The 11558-nt window shown below is 50.5% G+C and overlaps 1 long non-coding RNA gene across 1 annotated transcript; it reads left to right on the top strand.

Moving 5' to 3' along the window:
• Positions 1-6772: 6772 nt before the first annotated feature.
• Positions 6773-7560, top strand: LOC115521810. Its single transcript, XR_003971182.1, has 2 exons — positions 6773-6834; positions 7428-7560. It is a non-coding gene; the product is annotated as an uncharacterized LOC115521810 (long non-coding RNA).
• The last annotated feature ends 3998 nt before the right edge of the window (positions 7561-11558 follow it).

Raw genomic sequence — 11558 nt, 5'->3', positions numbered from 1 at the left:
AACTGTGAAATCATGACCCGAGCTGAAGTCGGACGCTTAACTGACGGAGCCACCCAGGTGCCCCGATCATGTAATAAAATCTTATGGATCCGATTAAATGATAGAACCACCCATTTTAATTAATCTCAATAGAAAATACGGTAGGCGAGGAAAACACTTTCCTCTTCCCTCTTAGGTTCTATGCCTGAACTAAGCCGACAAAAGCCAGATCAACAGGAAATAGGCATACAAATTTTACTTGCCATCGATATTTTAATTTTCATGTGAGCAGAGGTCTTCATAGAAAAGAAAGAAAGACCCAGAGGAGCAGTTCAACTTGGGGAGCTTAGATACCATTTTAACAAAGAGGATAAATTATGGAGAACTGACAAGACAAAGGAAAAGGGATGTGGGAAGATAAATGTATGGGGGAAGCTAATGAAGACAAGGGGTACTGAGTAAAGTGTTGTTTACGCAGACTCAATCGCACCCTCCGCATCTCTGGCGATTTGCCTTCTTCCCTTCCTGGTATGAAGGAGGGGGAAACATCTTCAAAGGAAAACATAGGCTCTACTTGAGGCTAGATAATAGCACAGAATGCATTTCCTGAGTCCGTTTTTTTCTCGTTTGCCTTCAGCTCAAAATAACCCTCATGCCAAAGTATGCATTGCTTTTAATGTTCACTCATTTTTTGAGAGAAAGAAAGAGAGAGAGAGTGCAAATGGGGGAGGGGCAGAGAGAGAGGGGGAGACACAGAATCTGAAGCAGGTCCCAAGTTCTGAACTGTCAGCACAGAGCCTGACGCGGGGCCCAAACTCACGGACCCCGAAACGGTGACCTGAGCCAAAGTCGGACGCTTAACCGACTGAGCCGCCCAAGAGCCCCATAATCCCCTTCAATATTTTAAAAGAAATTTAGTTATGTCACCCTCAAAACTTCTTAGAAACCCAAAAGAAAGGAAAATAGAATCTTGCCCCCTGGAGACACAGAAGATTTATTTAGGGAACAGAGAAGGATCATTTCAATCAGCATTAAGGTACTCACAGACAAAGGAGGGCTGCTAAAATCACTACAGGTATGTTTTTCTCTTACATAAATTAAATGTTTTCTCTCTGGGGGGCGCCTGGGTGGCTCAGTCGGTTAAGCGTCCCACTTCAGCTCAGGTCATGACCTCATGGTTTGTGAGTTTGTGTGGAGCCTGCTTGGGAGTCTCTCTCTCTCCCTCTCTCTCTCTCTCTCCCCTTCTCTCTCTGCCCCTCCTCCATCTGCTCTCTTTCTCTCTCCCAAAATAAATAAGTAAACTTAAAAAAATGTTTTCCCTCTGATTCTTCTTGTTCAGCAAAACATTTTTTTTTTTACATCCATGTAAATGATTATAGTCTTTAAACTAGTGAGGTTGAAATAGATTATGGTTGATGTCACTCATTATTTAGAAGAGGGTAAATCATTCAAGAGGAAGAGTATCTTATTTGTAGTTTTCCTAAAAAGCTTGGTCTTCGGACACCTGTGAATGGAGAGGACGGTTCCCGAAGCCCCCAGGCGCCCGCACCACAACGTGCCTCTGCTCTGCCCCAGGGTAGGACGCCTGGGCTCTCGCCAGCTTGAGCCCGAATGCCCAGGCCTGCCTTTCTCTCTTGAATTGTGCATAACACTGAAGGCAGTTAGTGCTTTGGGCAGAGAGGATGAACTTTGGATCTGGCCACTTTCTGCAGTCGTTCATAAATTTCAGTGGAAGCTAAGACTGACACTCGTCCCCATCCAGGATCAGGGGGAGCCATCCTATTTAGAATGTTTCCTCCCAAAAGCCCACTGTTCCACAAAATTACATTTTGTTTTATTTTACTTATTTGAGAGAGAGCGAGAAAAGGAGGGGCAGAGGGAGAGGGAGAGAGAGAAACTTAAGCAGGGTCCATGCCCAACTCGGAGCCCAACTGGGGACTTGATCTCACGACTATGAGATCATAACCTGAGCTGAAATCAAGAGTCGGATGCTTTACCGACTGAGCCACCCAGGCGCGCCCCAAATTACATTTTAAACATACTCTTCCCATCTCCTGAAGTATAAAGCTAAGAAAATGGAATCAATTTCGTTATACATGGGCAACATCACAGAAGACCGTAGAGTTAAAGTCAAGAGTTACATTTACGATAACATCAAAAGTAATTTTTTGCTCTTAGAAGCTTTATAATTTTCCTAACCAGTAAATAACGCTTAAATGTTTTTTAAGTTTATGTCTTTATTTTGAGACAGAGACAGAGAGAGCAAGCGAGAGAGGGGCAGAGAGAGAAGGGAAGAGAGAGAATTCCAAGCAGACTCCGCAGGGTCAGCGTGGAGCCCGATGCGGGGCTCGAACTCACAAACTGTGAGATCACGAGCTGAGCCGAAACCAAGAGTCGGACGCTTCACTGACTGAGCCACCCAGGCGCCCCAATAAATAACTCTTTAAATTAAGAAAGCATCAAGGAGCGACACCAAGAGAAGAAAGCATTGTTTTAAATAACCCAACGTTCAAGTCAGATTTTAGAATGGGTGTTGCCTACGCTCTTGAGGATGGGTCGCTATCTCTGATCGTGACCAGGAGCCCCCAGAGAGGAAGCTTCTAGTAAGTAACCAGCTGACTGAGGCAGCCATTCTCCTTCAGGGTAGAAATTAAGAAGGGAAGAGTAAACCCCCAAAGCTAGCAATCTGCGAGCTCCAGGGGTCGCCCAGGAGGACGCTGGGAAGGTCTAGAATCAGAAGGTGTTGAAGATGTTCAGCCTGAGGGTGGTCCTAGTGGGAGCCCTCTTGACCCCTGCAGTGTAGACAGTCTTTTCTGCCTCAAGTCTCTCTTTTAAGATTCTTGCCCTTTGCCAATCATCCCTCTCCCCGAAAATAGAACACACAGAGGGCGCCCTCCCTGCCCCCCTCCCCTGCGACTGCTCAGCCAGAAACAGGGGTCCCAGCCGTCCCCAGGAGCCGCAGAATCTCCGCCTGGGACCATGAGCCTGTAAACCCTCCACTCCCACCACAGACCCATTTTCTGGAGAGTAAGAGCAAAATCAAACAAAAGGACATCATACTCTGATCCTTTCTTTTTGAACTCAACTGCTAGGCAAATGGGGGTTTTACAGCTTAGAGCTGAATGAGGGTGACTTCAGCCAAATCCGGCTTGTTTCGGAATAAATGTAAAATAAATTCAAATGACCCTGGCTCAGAGATAATGGACCGGCTAGCCGCTCCGGGCAAACGTAAGAGAACCAAGATGGGATTTATTCAGCTCTGAGTTGTGCCTCAAGCCCCAGAGCTCCAAAAATTACCATGAAAGTGTCCATCAGGCCCAAGCAGGCCGGTTACATGGTTGGAGGCATCTGAGCGCTCAGATTCGAGTCCAGAGGTGTTTTTTGTTTTTTTTTTTTTTTTTTGCCAGAACCGTCTTCCGGGACTCCAGGCCCTCTCTGGGCAACTCCCCCCCCCCCCCCAGGAAAATTTCTGTAAGTCACTGTGATGACTACACGGAGAGGGCCAGCCAGTGGTGGCTCTGAAACCCATTCTTATGTCACACCTTGGTTTGTTTGTTTTTTTCTGTTTCTAAAGTGGCTTCTTCCGGGGCGGACAGCGAGGCCCCTCCAACGTCAGGGGCAGAAGGAGCAGCTCCTTGTGGGGCCCCGTCCCAGCATCCCACCTTACTGGGGGTTACCTGGGTGCCACTTAGCAAACGGCTCGACTCTGTCTCTGTCAAGTGGGGATCCCTGTCGTCGCCCTGAGCCCCCCCAAAACAGGACAAGTTTAGTGGATGCGAAAGTCTGAGCCTGAGGGTGACTCAAAAGCGAAATCTTTCCCGGAGTCGAATATTGCTGTGACCTCACGGGGGTACATCACCTAAGGGCGGATGAAGGTGGGCGTGCTCCGCACCCGAGTGGGGGCCCAGGGGGAGGACGCCTTGTAGAAATTAAGTGCCAGCCACGACATCGCTCGTCGCCCGCCCCCCTCCACCAAGCCCAGGATTGAACTCGGGTCGGTGTTTCTTTCCGGGCCCCCAGGGACACCCCCCCCCGCCCCCCCCTTCCCCAGGTCACAGACACTGCTGGAAGGTCAACCAAACCCTGTCACCGGGTCAGGTGGCAAGAAAGCCAGGGTTCACTCCCGATCTGCGAGCACTTCACAGGAGGCTCAAGTTCGGGCGCGGAGTGAAAATAAACACCCGCTATAAATAAGCCGCTGAATTTCTTCAAGGCCCAAGCGCGACGAGGAGAAGGTGCCACGGCACAAGTGCTCACTTGAAAAATTCTCAACGCGTAAAAATAACTTTGATAACCGCGCGAAGACGCCTGGCTCAGGGGAAAGGAATGGGCCCGCCGCGGGCCCCCAGCCGTGCGCTGCAGGGAGGGGAGAGGCGGGGCAGGGGAGGGGGGCGCTGCTGGGGGAGGGGGGGTGGATGGGCCGATGGGGGGGCGCTCAATGGGGTGCAGCCGGGGAAGTGGTGCGGGGGTGGAGCGGAGGGGGGGAAGGGGGACTTGGGGGGGGGCATGACTCACCGCGGGGCTGCGACTTAAAAGGGCCCTGGCTTCTTCCGGGAGTGGGGAGGGCACGGTCAAGGGGGCAGACTCTCTCCCAAGAGTGGCCCCACTCCACCCCAAGGCTGACCTCCAGGCCTGATCCAAATTTTCACGGGGTTTGGGCCCCTGCCCCCTTTGGCCCCTCTCCCCCTTCCCTCCTTCTTCATCCACCCCTCCCCCTCCTCCCCTCTCCCCTTCCCCTCCCTGCCCCCACTCTGCCCCTCCCCCTGTCGTCCCCCTCCCTTCCATCCCAGCCCTCGCCTTCTGTGTCCAGACAGTTGTTTCAGCCATAAAATATGCTCAAACACCTACTCCTTCTCCCCCTCCCCATCTTTCGCAAAGTCCCACCCTCCAGGGGTGGGCCGCCCCCCTTTTCCTCCCCCTCCTGGGTACACTCTCTGAAGCTCGGTCCGCTTGCGCCCTGCTCTCTCCTCAACGTGTTCTTTTTAAAACAAGGAGATCTTTATATCATTTTAAACTTAAAGAAGCCTCAAGAATATTACAAAGAACCCCCCCAGCCCTTCGACCAGATTCCCCTCTCCTGACCATGTGGTAGCATTTCCTTCATCTGTCTCTATAGATGTTTTTTTCCAAACCATTTGCAAGTAAATTGCAGACATCGTGTCTCCCTCTCCCTAAATACTTGGCTGTGTTTTCACCAAGGCCAAAGACATTAAAGGCAGAGCTAACAAAAGAAAGACTTTTGGGGGATGCCCAGTGACCTCACAGGAGATGCCCAGTCCGGTGGCCTGGCAGGGTTCATTGGGCTTGACCTTTCTGCCTCTTGGTCTCTGCCTCTGTCTCTCTGTCTCTCACTTCTCAGAGGTGGGTCTCTCCAGGGTCCAGCTCTCTGTGTCATTTTGCAGACTACCTCTGGAGGAGGCCATGGGCTCCCAGGAAGTCAGCTGTCACCGAATCTTCAGCCTGGGTCCCCCTTCTACCAGAATGTCCACGGCTTTCCAGGAAGTGATGCCCGAATACCGTTCTCCCACTCACTGCTGTGCACTAGACAAGTCATGAAACCGGAGTCATGGCCTCTGTCCCACGCCCTCTCCCACCTCCCTCCGCTGGGCGCTCCAACAGAATCCCCCTCACCTTTGCATTCTGTGGCCTCCCCCCACCCCCTCCCTCCTCCCTTCCCGCAGACTCCACTTCCCAGCGCCCCTCACCTACCCATTGTCTCAGCACCGATGTGGACAAGGCTGTTGTAACAAACAGGCCTCCGATGCACGGGCTTAACTGACAGACGGATCTCTCAGCCTTTCCTCCAACAGCCAGGCCGAGTGGCTGGCAAGGAAGCTCAGCTCCCCTGTCTCACTCTTTGCCTTCCTGTCCCGTTCCAGGACATTGGACTCATCACTGGTTGCAGCTGGGTCCCTGACAAGCTTGTCGGCCCAGAGAAGGGGAAGGGGAGGTGAGGGGCCACGCCGGTGTTTTAAGGCCCTACCAGTAAGTGCATATCTGACCCCAGCTGACACTGGCAGGAGCTTGGTCAGACAGCCCCACCGGCTGCCGGGCAGGCTGGGAAATGTAGTTTTGAGCCAGGTAGGCCCGTGCCCTCCTCCCCCATAGTCACCTGCTCTGTGAGAGACCCGAGGCAAACATTTATTGGGCACTTAGTGTGTGCCAGGCTCTATGATGGCCATTGTCCCAACATCAATCCTTTTAATCTGCACAGGTGTCTCAGCAACATGGAGACGGCTAGGAAGGGGCTTAGGTAGAATGGAGACCTTCTAAGGAATGTTCTACCAAAGTCCTCACACTTGGGGCCCGGACTTAGATTATTTTCTTTGCGTGTCTGTCCCTCCCCTCCGCGATCTCCCAAGTACGGGCTTGATCAGTGTTACGCTAAGTGGTCAGGCAGAGTGGGAGTTTTAAGGGAGCTCGTGAAAATGACATAATGTCACCTCATTGGCAGTGCTCGGTTATCCCCCTGGGTCCACTGTGTGATAAGTAGCTCTCACGCCCTGTAAGAGGTCAGGCAGAGTTTGGATGCCCACCTCAGGAAGATTACATGGGATCAGATGAGTCCTGAAACCCTGGCAACCCTAACATGCTGTATTTCTCTGCCACTCAATCCCGATAATTCAGAGTGTGTTTGTGTTTCCAGGCGGCAAACCTGTTCCCTTGTTCAGGTACCGAGCACATCGGCATGTCCTAAGAGGGCTCTTGCAACGTGCGTCCTGGGAGGAAGAGACGGGTAGGAAACACATCAACACGCAAGTCAACAACAGCGCAGACCGAGACGAAAGCTAGGAACGGCATGAAATAAATAGGACGAGCGCATGCCTGAGGACCAGGGAAAGCCTCTCTGAGCAGGTGACCATTCAGTGGAGACCTCTACAAGGGAAGGGGCAGCCCGGAAGACCGAGCCCAGGGCTGGAGTGTCTGAGGTTCCCAAAAGCAGCCAGGGAGGCGGAGCGGCTGGGGCTGGAGAGAGGGAGGAAGGCAAGTCAAGGCAGGCGACATAGCCAGGGGCTGGGGCCCATTCCAACGGGCAGATAGATAGGTCTCACTCTGCTATGAGTGGGGCAGTGATGCAATTCTACTTAGATTGTGAGACGATTGTTCCAGCCGCTGCATAGGAGGTGGGTTTGGTAGAGCCAGAGTGGAAACGAGGCACATGATGAGAAGATCTTTGAACGGTCTTCCTCCGGAGAGCTGACAGGGGCCTCGAGCGGGGTGATGGTCACGGAGCCAGAAGTGGTGGGTCTGTGTTTCGTGGGTGGCCCACAGGCCTTGCTGAGAGTGCTTCTCTGTGGGTAGCTGCCCTCTCCTTTTCTCTTACGTATCAATACTCAGTCGTTACACCCCTGGAATAGAGGAATCACAACACAAGACCTGTCTGGTGATCAGTGTGACCTCCTACCTCCCAGGTGCTCTAAAGCTACGTCTTGTCTTTGGCTTTGCAGATAACGCTCATGGTGGGGCTCATCACGTTGGCCTTCATCACTCTTTGGGTAATAATAATTCCCGGAGAGAATCATGGACACTGGCCCTGCTTCCTTCACACCCAGTCCCATTGGAGAGACCGACAGTGAACAAGTAAATACACAAGTCTGACATGGCACGTATGTGGAGAGGTACACAGTACCAGGAAGACCCACAAGGGGGGCTTTGACCCACCGGGAGCAGTAAAGGAAGGCTTTGAGGAAGGGACTACAGGAACTGAAACTGGAAGGAAGGAAGGGGTGGGGGTGGAGAGCACATGGACAGAGTCAGTAGCATGTGCAAAAGCTCTGGGGCATGAGGGTCAGAGTTCCTTCCAAGAACCTTTACTGAGCAGATGACAAGGCAAGTAGGAGGGGACAAGAGTGTTTGTATCCGAAGTCGGAGACATTCCTTTACCATCTCTGGGTCATCTGTGCGGATGAGGAAGCGGGTCAGAGACTTGGAAAACAGAAAGGAGTTGACAAAGGCGTTCGAGCAACATTCCCAGACTATTCCTGATTTGAGGGCAACTTGTATTGCTAAAAATGCCTATTTAACTTAGAGATGGTGAGTCCTATTAGAAGCCAGTGGTTTATACGAATGACCCAAGTTCTTTTGGAATCTCTCCGCTAGCCCAAAATTAAGAGAGCATATAGGATCAGTCTAGCATTTATAAGCACCCATGGCACTGACATCCTTGGATAAGATTCCTGAGTAATGCTAATCAATCCCACAAAAGGAGAGGAAACCAGTTATTCAGCGATTGTTTTATCCTTGTGCAAATTCCAGGGCAGTCCAAAGGCTGCCCCAAACTATTCAAGGGAGAACTTCCGTATCTCCAGATCCAGAGACCTTGCCTACTAAATTTTTCTTTATGAAAAAAAGAAAGAAAGAAAGAAAGAAAGAAAGAAAGAAAGAAAGAAAAAATGGATGGGGCGCCTGCGTGGCTCAGTCGGTTAAGCGTCTGACTTCAGCTCACGTCATGATCCTGCGGTTGTGAGTTCCAGCCCCTTGTCAGGCTCTGTGCTGACAGCTCGGAGCCTGGAGCCTGCTTTGGATTCTGTGACTCCTCTCTCTCTCTCTCTTTCTGTCCCTCCCCCGCTTGCATTGTCTCTGTCTCTGTCTCTCTCTCAAGAATAAATAAACCTTAAAAAAGAAAGAAAGAAAGAAAGAAAGAAAGAAAGAAAGAAAGAAAATAGCTCATTAGGACTGACGAGAATGAAGTGCCCACCACAACACAGATGGCCTTCTCTTCATTTTTTTTTTCTTTTACTATCACCTTGGAGCACCTGGAAGAAAGCAGGCCCAACTTCCCACCCACTCCTGCCCTGCTTTTTAAAAGAGCTCCCTGGGGAGAAGTTGCCACATGACAGAAGTCGTGAGATGCCTGCCAGTTAGAAAAAAGTTCTTATAACCCGAAGCAGTGTGTGTGTAAAAGCAAAACCAAAACACAAACAAAGAAAGGGGGGAGGAAGGGGCCTCGACACATACTGCTTTAAAACCAAAATAATTTGTCTCGATAAAAAGATCACTGGGACCCGATTTAAAAGAGAAGAAAAAATCCAAGCAGAGTCATGGCACAAAAATTAAGTTTTTTTTAAAAAAGACACGTAAGATGGAGACCAAAAGGGGGGGCGGGCAGGTGGGAGGTGTGTTCGTGTTCAGTTTCAGATGTGTGAAAGTGTTGATAGATACCAATATCCCATAGCCTTCAACCCTGGGAATTTATCTCTAGGAAATAATCTGAATGATTAAAGTGAGTCGTATCGACACAGATGTTCACTGTCTTATTATTTGCGATATTTTAAAGAAGGAAGACTTTTTTTCTGGGGAGAATGGGAATGGGGTGTTATGTGTCAGTCAAATGGTCCAAAGGCATTCAGAGTCTGTGAAGGTGTGGAGGGCGGGTTAAGAGTGGGAGGACCAGGGGTAAGGTGGTGGTGAGCTGGTCTAGATAAGAGATGAGGAAGGCCTAAGGCTGTAGCCTCGAGGTTAGAGAGGAGAGATTAGCCAAAGAGATATTTAAAGGGTCATCTAAATGTGCACCGAGAGAGGAAGGGAAGATTCTGGAATGCTACTCAGTGGATGAGGGTGGATGGTGACGTAACCAAGGAGGATGGAGAAAACAGGTGAATGGGTCTGGTGTCTGTCTGTCTGATCAGGGGCTGGGGGGGCTGGAGTGAAGGGGTGGAGCTCTGTTTGGGGTATGCTAAGCTTGAACTAGCCAAGGAATAGCAAGGCAATGATGTTCAGGAGGAGGCCATGGAAAATGTGGGTCTGGGCTGAGAGACAAGGGTGGCTGGAGATAAACGGTGATAAATAAACGTTTCCCCAAAGAAAGGCGAGGTCATCGGTGGCTTCCTCCTTTCTTTCTCTTGGTCTTCATCCTGTTGGGTCTTTCAGAGTAGCCGATGCAGTTGACTGTCTTCTGGAAGGTCTCTCTTCCGTGAGTCCTTGAACACACACATTCCTTCCTTTTTCTTACTTTCACACTTGCTTCTTTCCTTTTCATTTTAAAAATTATTGAAAAGTAAATATTTCTCCCCCAAGTAACCTAGGACGCACAGCTAATTAAAAAGAAAAATTAGGGGCGCCTGGGGGGCTCAGTCGGCTGGGCGTCCGACTTCAGCTCAGGTCACGATCTCACAGTCTGTGAGTTCGAGCCCCACGTCGGGCTCTGTGCTGACAGCTCGGAGCCTGGAGCCTGCTTCAATTTTGTGTCTCTCTCTCTGTTTGCCCCTACCCTGCTCGCACTCTTGGTCTCTCATAAATAAATACATGTTAAAAAAATTTAAAAAAAGAAAAATTAAAATCACAAAGCATTTTGCTGTGTATTCTTACTTACCCCGCAAGTGCTAATTGGTCGGGTCTCTTCCCCATCACACACACTGAGCACACACTCTTCCAGTGATCGCTCATCACAATTAAAATGGAATAATTCTTTGGATTGTCCCTTCTCTAAAAAGCTGAGTAGTTAATGAATGTACTCACATAAACGCGTTTTTACCGAAAGGAGATCAGTTGGTAGGTAATGTTGTGCAGTGTATTTTCCATGTGCACGGATGCGTCATGAATAGTCTTCGCAGGTTCCTGTCAATCTGCAAGAGCCCTTTTGCTGCTACCTGGTGTTGAATTTAGCTGTATGGCTGAGCCCAAATTTATCTCAATCCCTTGTTATGGGACAGTTGAAGTATTTCCAGTTTTTCTCTAATCTCCTGCTTTCGACATCTTTATATATAAGTCTCTGCCTGCTTCTTTGATGGTCTTTTTAAAAAAATTTTTAAGGTTATTTATTTTGAGAGAGAGACAGAGAGAGAGAGAATTCCAAGCAGGTTCGACACAGTCAGTGCAGAATCCGATGCCAACCTCGAACTCAGAAACCGCGAGGTCGTGACCTGAGGCAAAATCGAGAGTCGGATGCTTCACCGATGGAGCCACCCAGGCAACCCCAGTGTCGGGTTTTCATTGGGTCCCAACCAAACTAGTCACAAGTTCCTCCGCCCACTAAATCCTGAATTGTTCTAAGCCGGTTTCCACTGTCCCGTGTCTGTTTGCAGCCTGGGCAAACCCTGCCTGCACCCCACCCCAGCCTGGCTTCCAGCGCCCGCCTCTGGGTCCACCTTCCGTCTGTCTGTCCTCTCCCTTGCCCACTTCTCTGCGGTGGCCCCACCGCTGGGACAGACACTGGTCCCCAGCGTCCCCAGCCTGGCTCAAACGTGCCTCCTGGAATCAGTCTCCTCTGACCCACTCCTGGAACATTCTACTCCCCTCCCCTGAGCCCCACACGTGGTGTGCCCTCCACTTCATGACGTGGACGGTGCAGTCCACCCCAACGCTGGGCCCTTTGGGACAACAGATGCCCTTCTCTGCTCACCTCTGGGCCCCCCACCCCTGTCCCCCCCCCGCCCGGCTCCCGCCACAAACCCGCAATATTTGTTTGTTAACGGCACTGTTCATAAATAACATTCCTCTGGGATTTGGATGTACACAAGTTCACCCACGGGCCAAAGGTGATCATTTACCTGTCCTGTGACTTATTCTGAAAAGGACGGAGCCTGGAACCGGCTGCCATGCCCCTCACCAGGGCTGATGTGTCCCTAGATGCTCCGCAC

Source organism: Lynx canadensis, chromosome C1 (genome assembly GCF_007474595.2).
Source record: "Lynx canadensis isolate LIC74 chromosome C1, mLynCan4.pri.v2, whole genome shotgun sequence".
In the NCBI taxonomy this organism is placed as follows: Eukaryota; Metazoa; Chordata; class Mammalia; order Carnivora; family Felidae; genus Lynx; species Lynx canadensis.
The sequence above is the reverse complement of the archived record's forward strand: the minus strand, read 5'-3'. Positions and strand labels throughout refer to the sequence as shown.